The sequence below is a fragment of the Mauremys reevesii genome, linkage group 7 (genome assembly GCF_016161935.1).
Source record: "Mauremys reevesii isolate NIE-2019 linkage group 7, ASM1616193v1, whole genome shotgun sequence".
NCBI lineage: Eukaryota > Metazoa > Chordata > Testudines > Geoemydidae > Mauremys > Mauremys reevesii.
In genome coordinates, this window is record NC_052629.1 from 53,219,920 (window position 1) to 53,227,986 (window position 8,067).

The following is an 8,067-nucleotide window of genomic DNA, read 5'->3' on the forward strand; positions in this document are numbered from 1 at the left end:
AGCATGGAAGCATGCAGAACAACATGCCTCTGTCATCTAAGAAATGCTTTATAAATGGCTCTTAGTACTCACAACACCCCTGTGAAGTCAGTATTAGCAGGCCTGTTTTACTAATGGAGAATGCAGTTACAGAAAAGGGAGGTGATTTGCCCAAGGTGTCAAAGTCACAGGGAGAACTAGGAATAGAACAGAGAGTCCCTGGTCTTTGCTATAACCACTGGACAATATTCCGTCCCAACCAAAGAAACCAATATTTCGTCTTTCTTATGTTTAATTAGATATTTAGCACCAGGACAAAAGTTCATAATATTAACAAACTCCACTTTAAACCACATATAGAAAATAGATTGACAGTTGACAAGATATAGTAACTGACACCTATTGTATAAGAGAGACAAGGTGGGTGAGGTAATATCTTTAATTGGACAAACTTCTGCTGGTGAAAGAGACAAGCTTTCAAGCTACACAGAGCTCTGTTTCAGGTTGGGAAACTTATTCAGAATGTCACAACTAAAAACAGGTCTCAGAGTGAGGTTATTGACTTCTGTCCTAGATCAGTAACAGGGTCCGGGACTGTAGGTCTCAAACCTGAAGAAGAGCTCTGTATAGCCTGAAAGCTTTTCTCTTTCACCATCAGAAGTTGGTCCAGTAAAAGATATTACTTCACTCATCTTATAATATCTCTAATATCCTGGGGTCACCATGGTTACAACAACACTGCAAACAATGGAATCTATTGCATATTAATACATACAGATTGTAAATAATGTTTGTGTGTGCTGCATTTAGATATATTTTCACAATATGCGCTCAAGAGATATTTGAACAGAGGAAGGCATCTGTTGGTGCAGGGAAACAAAAACCTGGGATGAGAACATGAACAATGACCCACCACTGCAATCCACAACTTTACACCCCCCTATAGAGGTAAGTAGTTGGTAAACATTTGCTTGTATTGCAGGAAGTTCCTAAATTCAGATTATGTTTTGTGGCTTTGTTCCTTTCTGCATGATTTTAAGATCTGTTTTGTGTCCCCCTTTTTAATGTGCTAGCTACATATGTGGAAAGAAAGAAATATTATATTAATAAGGAACAACATCACCTGCAGGAGAGAATAATTTAACAGACTTAGCCTTATGCTCTTGCATGCCATGTACTGCTGGGTAACGCACACTGGTTGGTAAATCCTTCCAAACATAGGGAAGTTATGAAGGCCATTCAATGCTTTGGTTCTGGACTACTATAAGAATACTGGTTATCTGGTGCAGATGATTCTGTTAGTGTGATACCTCCAGGAAAGATCTATATTCATTGACCTTTAGACTCTTACTTCCCCTAACTAGTGTAGTGTATGTTTACCACTGCAGCTTGTGTTATAAAACAAGCTGGGATAATTTACTGGCTTGCTCAACACCTGTTGAAGGATGCTTTGCCGCAGGGCATTCCTCTGCATCTGTGTCACTGTCATAGACCTGTGCCATTCTTCACCTACTTCACATGCTCTGCCCTAGAGGTCCCCATCATTTCGAATGAGAGTGACATTGCATTTCCCTATCAGACTGTCAAAATCTCTCCCTGCCACAAGAGTAATTGTGGAGCAGTGTGAGGCATTTCCTTACCTTGGGGCTAGACACACTGCCTCTGCAGCACTCCCAGTCCCTGCTATTCCCTAGGAGCAGGAGGTTAGGATTTTAAATCTGATTCCTACCCCCAGGCTTAATTTTTGTGGGCTCCTCTGTGGCGGTTGGCAGTGCTAATGGTTGGTTTGCTGCATGTTTCCATAATTGTATATGCACATCATTGGAGCCATTTTCTACTCTTCTTTGTGTAACAAAATTATAAAAAATCAACTTCATTTTATAATGGTGCTCCCTAAAAAAACAGGATGGGAAGAGTTTTGCTACATTTTAGCTATACATTTATCTCTAAGCAAGGCACCCTATCAAAATGACCTTTTTGTATACAATGATAGTTATTGGGACACCTTCTGCTCTCATTTACACCAGTGTAAAGATGGAGTAACTCCACTGTCTTCATCTGAAGCTATTCTGGAGTCCATGATTATATTCCACACTCAGGTAGCCCACAATGCTCCAGGTCTTTGTGATATGCAAGTTGTATACCTAGAAGGAAACTAACAAGTTGGACAGAAAGGGAGAAGAGAAAAAGAGAATTGTTATCATGCTTCTACTCCTGTAATGGTATGAAATAAGCATGGATTGTCATTCCTAACTTTGAATAATATTAAGGTTTTGAGCTGAAACAGGAAAAGCCAGACATTCAAATGTAATTTGATTTATATAACTTTCTTTTTTCAGGTAGTATTAAAGAAGAAGGAACAAAAGTGGTGGTAGTTATGCAGACACTTGTCTCAAAGGTCAGAATGGCTTTTTGGAGCTGTACCAACTATGTGTGTGTGTGTGTAATTATATATGTAGTGTACAAGTGTACACTTTATAATCAGTTATATGTAGCAATTTAGGAATATATTTTGCAGCCCAAGCTGAATGGTTATGTCCTGGGGAAGATCTACAGAGGGTGAAGAGGAAGAAATTCTTTCTTTCAGCCTGTTCCACAACTGCTATTGTAGCCTAGGATTTACATAGCTTCTATGTGGATTGAACCCACCCTTGTGTGGAGGGAATGATTGGCGGAGCTAGTTAGCTGTTCTTACTCTGGCCCTGCTTCTGAGGCCTGGTCTACACTAAGGGGGGGGGGCGAACTAAGGTACGACTACTTAGTTCGAAATACTCACCCGTCCAGACGCTGCGGGATCGAAGTCCGCGGCTCCCCCGTCGAATCTGCCACCGCCGTTCGCAGTGGTGGAGTTCTGGAGTCGACGGGAGCGCGTTCGGAGTTCGATATATCACGTCTAGATTAGACGCGATAAATCGAACTCTGAGAAGTCGAACGCTAGCCGCCGACCTGGACGGTAAGTATAGACGTACCCTGAAGAAATACAGAAGAAGCAAATGTGGAGATGGGCTCTGTTCTACACAGGAGATCCACACCCTGTGTATGCACTCCCAGCATCCTATTCATTCCTTTTCTCCTCATGCAGTCGAACTACTGTTCTGCTGTGTCGGGGGCCATTTTGCCTATTGATGGGGCTAAAGTGAAAGTTGAGCCATTCAAAAATGCAAGTATCTACAATTTACCAACATAAGCCTATGTTCTGGAAAACATATAGCAATTCCACTGATCTCAATGGAGTTACAATGGTGTAACACTGGAGTAATTTAGCAGTGATTCAGGCTCCTTGTCCATGTATTGTATGAAGAAGTCAGTGGATTTCCAAGAACTCAGGGCCAGGTTAAACTGTATGTGTGTGTTTAAATCTGAGATGTCAAAGCAGCTTGGAAATGCTCTCTGCATAAGTAAATATATCCTGGATTTCTCTTGTGGCATATGTGTAAGCCCACAATATTATACATTATACACAAGAAGGTGTCTGTGGGTTTTATGCCTTTACATTAGATCAAATTCCACTCTCAGTAACAACCAGGCAGCGCATATCATTTTCCAAATGTGACTGCAGCCCTAAAGTTCTATGCAAGCATGTTTGAAACATCAGATAAGTAAGGTAATAATAAAATACCTCACAACTCATTAAGGGGTCTGGAGGAGGTTATTGCTCAAATAAATACAAAGCTTTTTTTCCATATTTGGACATTTGTCAAAACACCTGGGGCCAAATTCCTTGCTGATGTGACTCCATTGAAGTCTGCAGAGAATCCGCTCCACATTTCCTAACTAGACCATTGACTGTAGTAGGGTTGTGTGGATATACCTGAGGGAAGATTTTGGTCCAAATTTTTTAGACATCCCCCATCTCTATAGCTTGTTACAACATGCAGCACAGATGGCATGCTACACATTAATTTACCATGCTTCTGTTTTGCAGATTTTTTTTTCATGCATTTCCACTTCTCCTGGGATTATTTCCTGCAAACAGGGAACATATGGCCTTCAGTAGCCTATAATGACTCTAGTGCACATTCACTAAATATGACTGTAAAAGCAACAAAGAATCCTGTGGCACCTTATAGACTAACAGACGTTTTGCAGCATGAGCTTTCGTGGGTGAATACCCACTTGCATCCGAAGAAGACTTGCAAGTCTTGCATCCGAAGAAGTGGGTATTCACCCACGAAAGCTCATGCTGCAAAACGTCTGTTAGTCTATAAGGTGCCACAGGATTCTTTGTTGCTTTTATAGATCCAGACTAACATGGCTACCCCTCTGATACTAAATATGACTGATAGCTTTATGAAATATGTAATGAAAAACATTAAAAGAGAAGCCAGTGTTTGTACAAAGAACCAAATTTCTTTCTTTCTCTCCCCTGCCGATTTAATGTCAGGAATGAAGGCCTGCAGCTGCGCCTGCCCAGTCCTCAGGCAGCCAATGCAGAACCATCTGAGGCAGTCAGGTGGCTTGCTCTTAAGCCCCAGAGCTGTAGAGGCTTAGCAGCTGCTCATTGCACTTGCCACAGGTTCTCTGTCACTAAACCCTACTTCTGCCCTGCACACAGCCTTGTTCCAGCCTAGCCCCTGTCCTGCACCGGGCCTTGTTTCAATCCTGTCCTGGCACCCAGCCCTGCTCTTGCCTTCCCTGATTCCAGGTAATTCCTGACCTTTAGCTCTGATTCTTGGTTCTGACTCTGTCTCAACCCTTGACTCTGGTGTTTGGACTTTGACCTCTAGGCCTGACTCTTACTCTGAACATTAGGCCTGACTGCCTATGGCCCAGTCTCCTGACACTTAGTCATTTGCAGACTTTTTGGGAACTCATTTTCCCTTTTAGTCTCCTATTCTTCAAAGGGTCTCTGCTGTAGTGCCCCTTCCTGTGATACTGAAGCCTTTGTAACTTCTCTTTCAGGGTGTGTCTACACGAAAGTTTGGGGTCTTGGTTGAACTTGAGCTACTAACACTCACCTGATAGTAAATGCTAGCCTAGACACTCTACAGATGTTTGGAACACAAATAGTGGTGGCTTTCTTTAGATCAAGTCTTAGTTAATTGGCAATTAATTAACTTGAATTAAAACAGGGCCACAAACGGTCACCAAATAAACCTTTTATTGGACCAGCTTCTGTTGGTGAAAGAGACAAACTTTCAAGCTATACTGAAGAAGAGCTCTCTGTAGCTTGAAAGCTTGTCTCTTTCACCAACAGAAGCTGGTCCAAAAAAATGTTACCTCCTCCACCTTATCTTGCTAGTATCATAGCATCAATATGGGTACAACCACACTGAAACCAAATAAACCCTCAGTTGGCCAGAGGTGGTCACCAGGGCCTGATGGAAAATGGTGGTTGGTTGGTCTCAGAACCTGCTAACCTCGGAGCCCATTGTCAGAAGCACAACTGCTCCCAACCTGGTTTCTAGGTGGCCCAGCAAGCCTTCCCCAATGGTTGTGCTTCCTGATTGAGCAGAGAGCCTGCAGTCTGCTATGTGAGCCTTGGAGAGGCAGCAGTGCAGTACAGTACAGTACATGCTCAACATGTACCACACCTGCAGCTGTGTTTGCCCTGGTCCCTTGTTCCAGTTTTAATCCCTGTCTGCTCCAGTCTAGTCTTTAATCCCTGCCCTGCTCCCAATCCTGACTCTGGTCGCGACCATTGGTTTGGCTTCTAGACCTTGACTTTGTTTTTGCCCCAAGCCCAGTACCTGACTCCTGGATCTATGCTCGCCACTACTCCAAACTGCCATTGGAGCCACCAGATAAGCTCATAGGCCACTCATGCACCAACAGCTTACACCCAGATCCTGATATCCGATGTATGTGGTCTCTAAACCACCCAACTGGCATTAAAAAACAAAACTTATTTCATATATCTTAGGAGAGCTCATCTGTGTAAAACTTCATTTAAAAAGTCATCCCTAAGTGCTGACCATGAAAACATGCATTGCTGATATATTCTTTTCCTTATAAACCTAAAAGGGGTTAAATAATTTTAAAAGTTAGCATTAAATGTTCTTTAACAATCTTGTGTAGTGCAATGTACATCTTTAACAATGCTGAGTTGCAGAATGTGTGGCAGATTGTAGACCCATTCAGAAGCAATAATTAATGGCCGAATTATACATTCCCTGGTTAAAGGGGGTTAGAAGAGAAAATCTGACACAAATAATCTTTCTCTTTTAAATTAAACTAATACTGGTGAGAGGTGCCAGATTGACAGCCCTGCAAACAAAGTCCTGTCTTGTTCACCAGAACAGGTGGAGCAAAGGCAGCAGAAATACAAACTTTCCTACACTGTACCCTCCCACTGCATGATCTTGGACAGTATAATTCAGGGCGATGTATGTCAGGATGGAGAGCACAGAGAAATATCCCACTGAAACTACCCTGGCTGCCATGTTGCTGGTCCACATCTAACTGCAATATAGTGGTGTACAAGCTAAGGGTGAAATCCTGGCCTCTTTGAAGTCAAAGGGATTTTTGCCACTGACTTCAATGCAGCCAGGATTTCATCCTTTTTTTTTAAATTGTAGAAATGTTTAATACCTTTTAAAATATTCATGGAGGCTTTAGATAATTTACACATACATTATTAGAAAACCTTTACATCTGCTACGAATATAATCCTGCATGCCTGAGAGTTGCTGCCTCTGCTTGGCATTCAGCATTTCCAGATAACTAATTTCTTTTAAGTGTATCATACTGTGGTGTAGCATCTGCTGCTGCTGACATGGCTCTGTTTGTTGGACCTAGGTGCAGGCTGGAATGAGTTTACAAGGTGCCCAGTGGTTCCTCACTGTACTGAAGGGGTGTGAAGTGAGCAGAAAGCAGATGTATAGCTGAAGATGAAATCAATACCCACCATCAGGTACTTAATTTCTAAATTGTGATATGGAATGGGTCTGAGAGTGCAGTAAATTCAGACATCGTCCCTGGAATGTCAAGGCAAACATGGGATTAAATTGCAGCAATGGTGGTTTAGATTGGGCATCAGGAAAAACTTCCTAGCTGTCAGGGTGGTTAAGCACTGGAATAAATTGCTTAGGGAGGTTGTGGAAACTCCATCACTGGAGATTTTTAAGAGCAGGTTAGACAAACACCTGTCAGGAATGGTTTAGAACTTAGTCCTGCCTTGAATGCAGGGGACTGGACTAGAAGAACTCTCAAGGTCCCTTCCAGTCCTATGATTCTATAGATGCTGGAGGCATCTATGAAAGGGACGTGGACTTGAGGGAAGATGAAGACATCTTTTTTTCAGCCCAACCATCAGTCATTAGCTAATTTTATCGCTCCTTTTCAAATGACAGTCTAATTTCCAGATCTCACACTGTTCAGTGACTTTTCAGTACTACTTTGTGGTGGACAGCATATTAAAGAGAGTATATAACTGATTTGTGGCAATTTAATGCCACCTTCTGGTTTGAAAATATAACAACAGAGCTACTCTTTTAATGATGTTTTGATACCTTTTACTAACTAAACAGGATCGATCAAATATAGAGGCCCATGCGTCAATAATCTGCTTCCATTAATAGGTTTCTTTTAAATATATTTTCCATAACACAACCAATTAATCTGATACTGTATATTAACTTTATAAATAAAATAATAAAAAAAATCAGCATTCAGTGATTTGCTATTGCTCTGAAAAGTAAGAGTAAAGTTTATGGAATTAAGCTTTGGACCCCTCCTACAGAAAGCTGCCAAAGTGAATTGACTCTGTCAAACAGGTGCAGCCCAATGGATCAGTGCTATTTGTTCCCTAGGTACATGATTTTAACTGTATATTAAAATTTAGTTTAGTATATTTCACGCTCACTTTGCATGTTAAAATAGCTTAAGCACCCATCGTAAAGAGCAAGAATACAGTTTTTTTGACCTTACAAGAACGCGATCATTTCAGAAAATAAGGACTTTAGATGTTGTTTCTCTTCATTATGTGTTAATCTACTGAATAAACTGTTCATCAGTAGAAACTAAGGGCAATTGCAAATTTAGTTACAACTGATTTATGATATCTTTTAGTCAGAATGTTTGAAATAAAATACAAATCTGATAGTTAGATATACGGATTAGAAAGAAAAGAGGCATTAGATGTGGATA

General features: G+C 41.2%; 1 long non-coding RNA gene across 1 annotated transcript; it reads left to right on the forward strand.

Annotated features, from left to right (window-relative positions):
• Nucleotides 1-856: 856 nt before the first annotated feature.
• On the forward strand, nt 857-6,824 carry LOC120368959. The gene is made up of 3 exons (XR_005582865.1): nt 857-927; nt 2,319-2,377; nt 6,718-6,824. It is a non-coding gene; the product is annotated as an uncharacterized LOC120368959 (long non-coding RNA).
• The last annotated feature ends 1,243 nt before the right edge of the window (nt 6,825-8,067 follow it).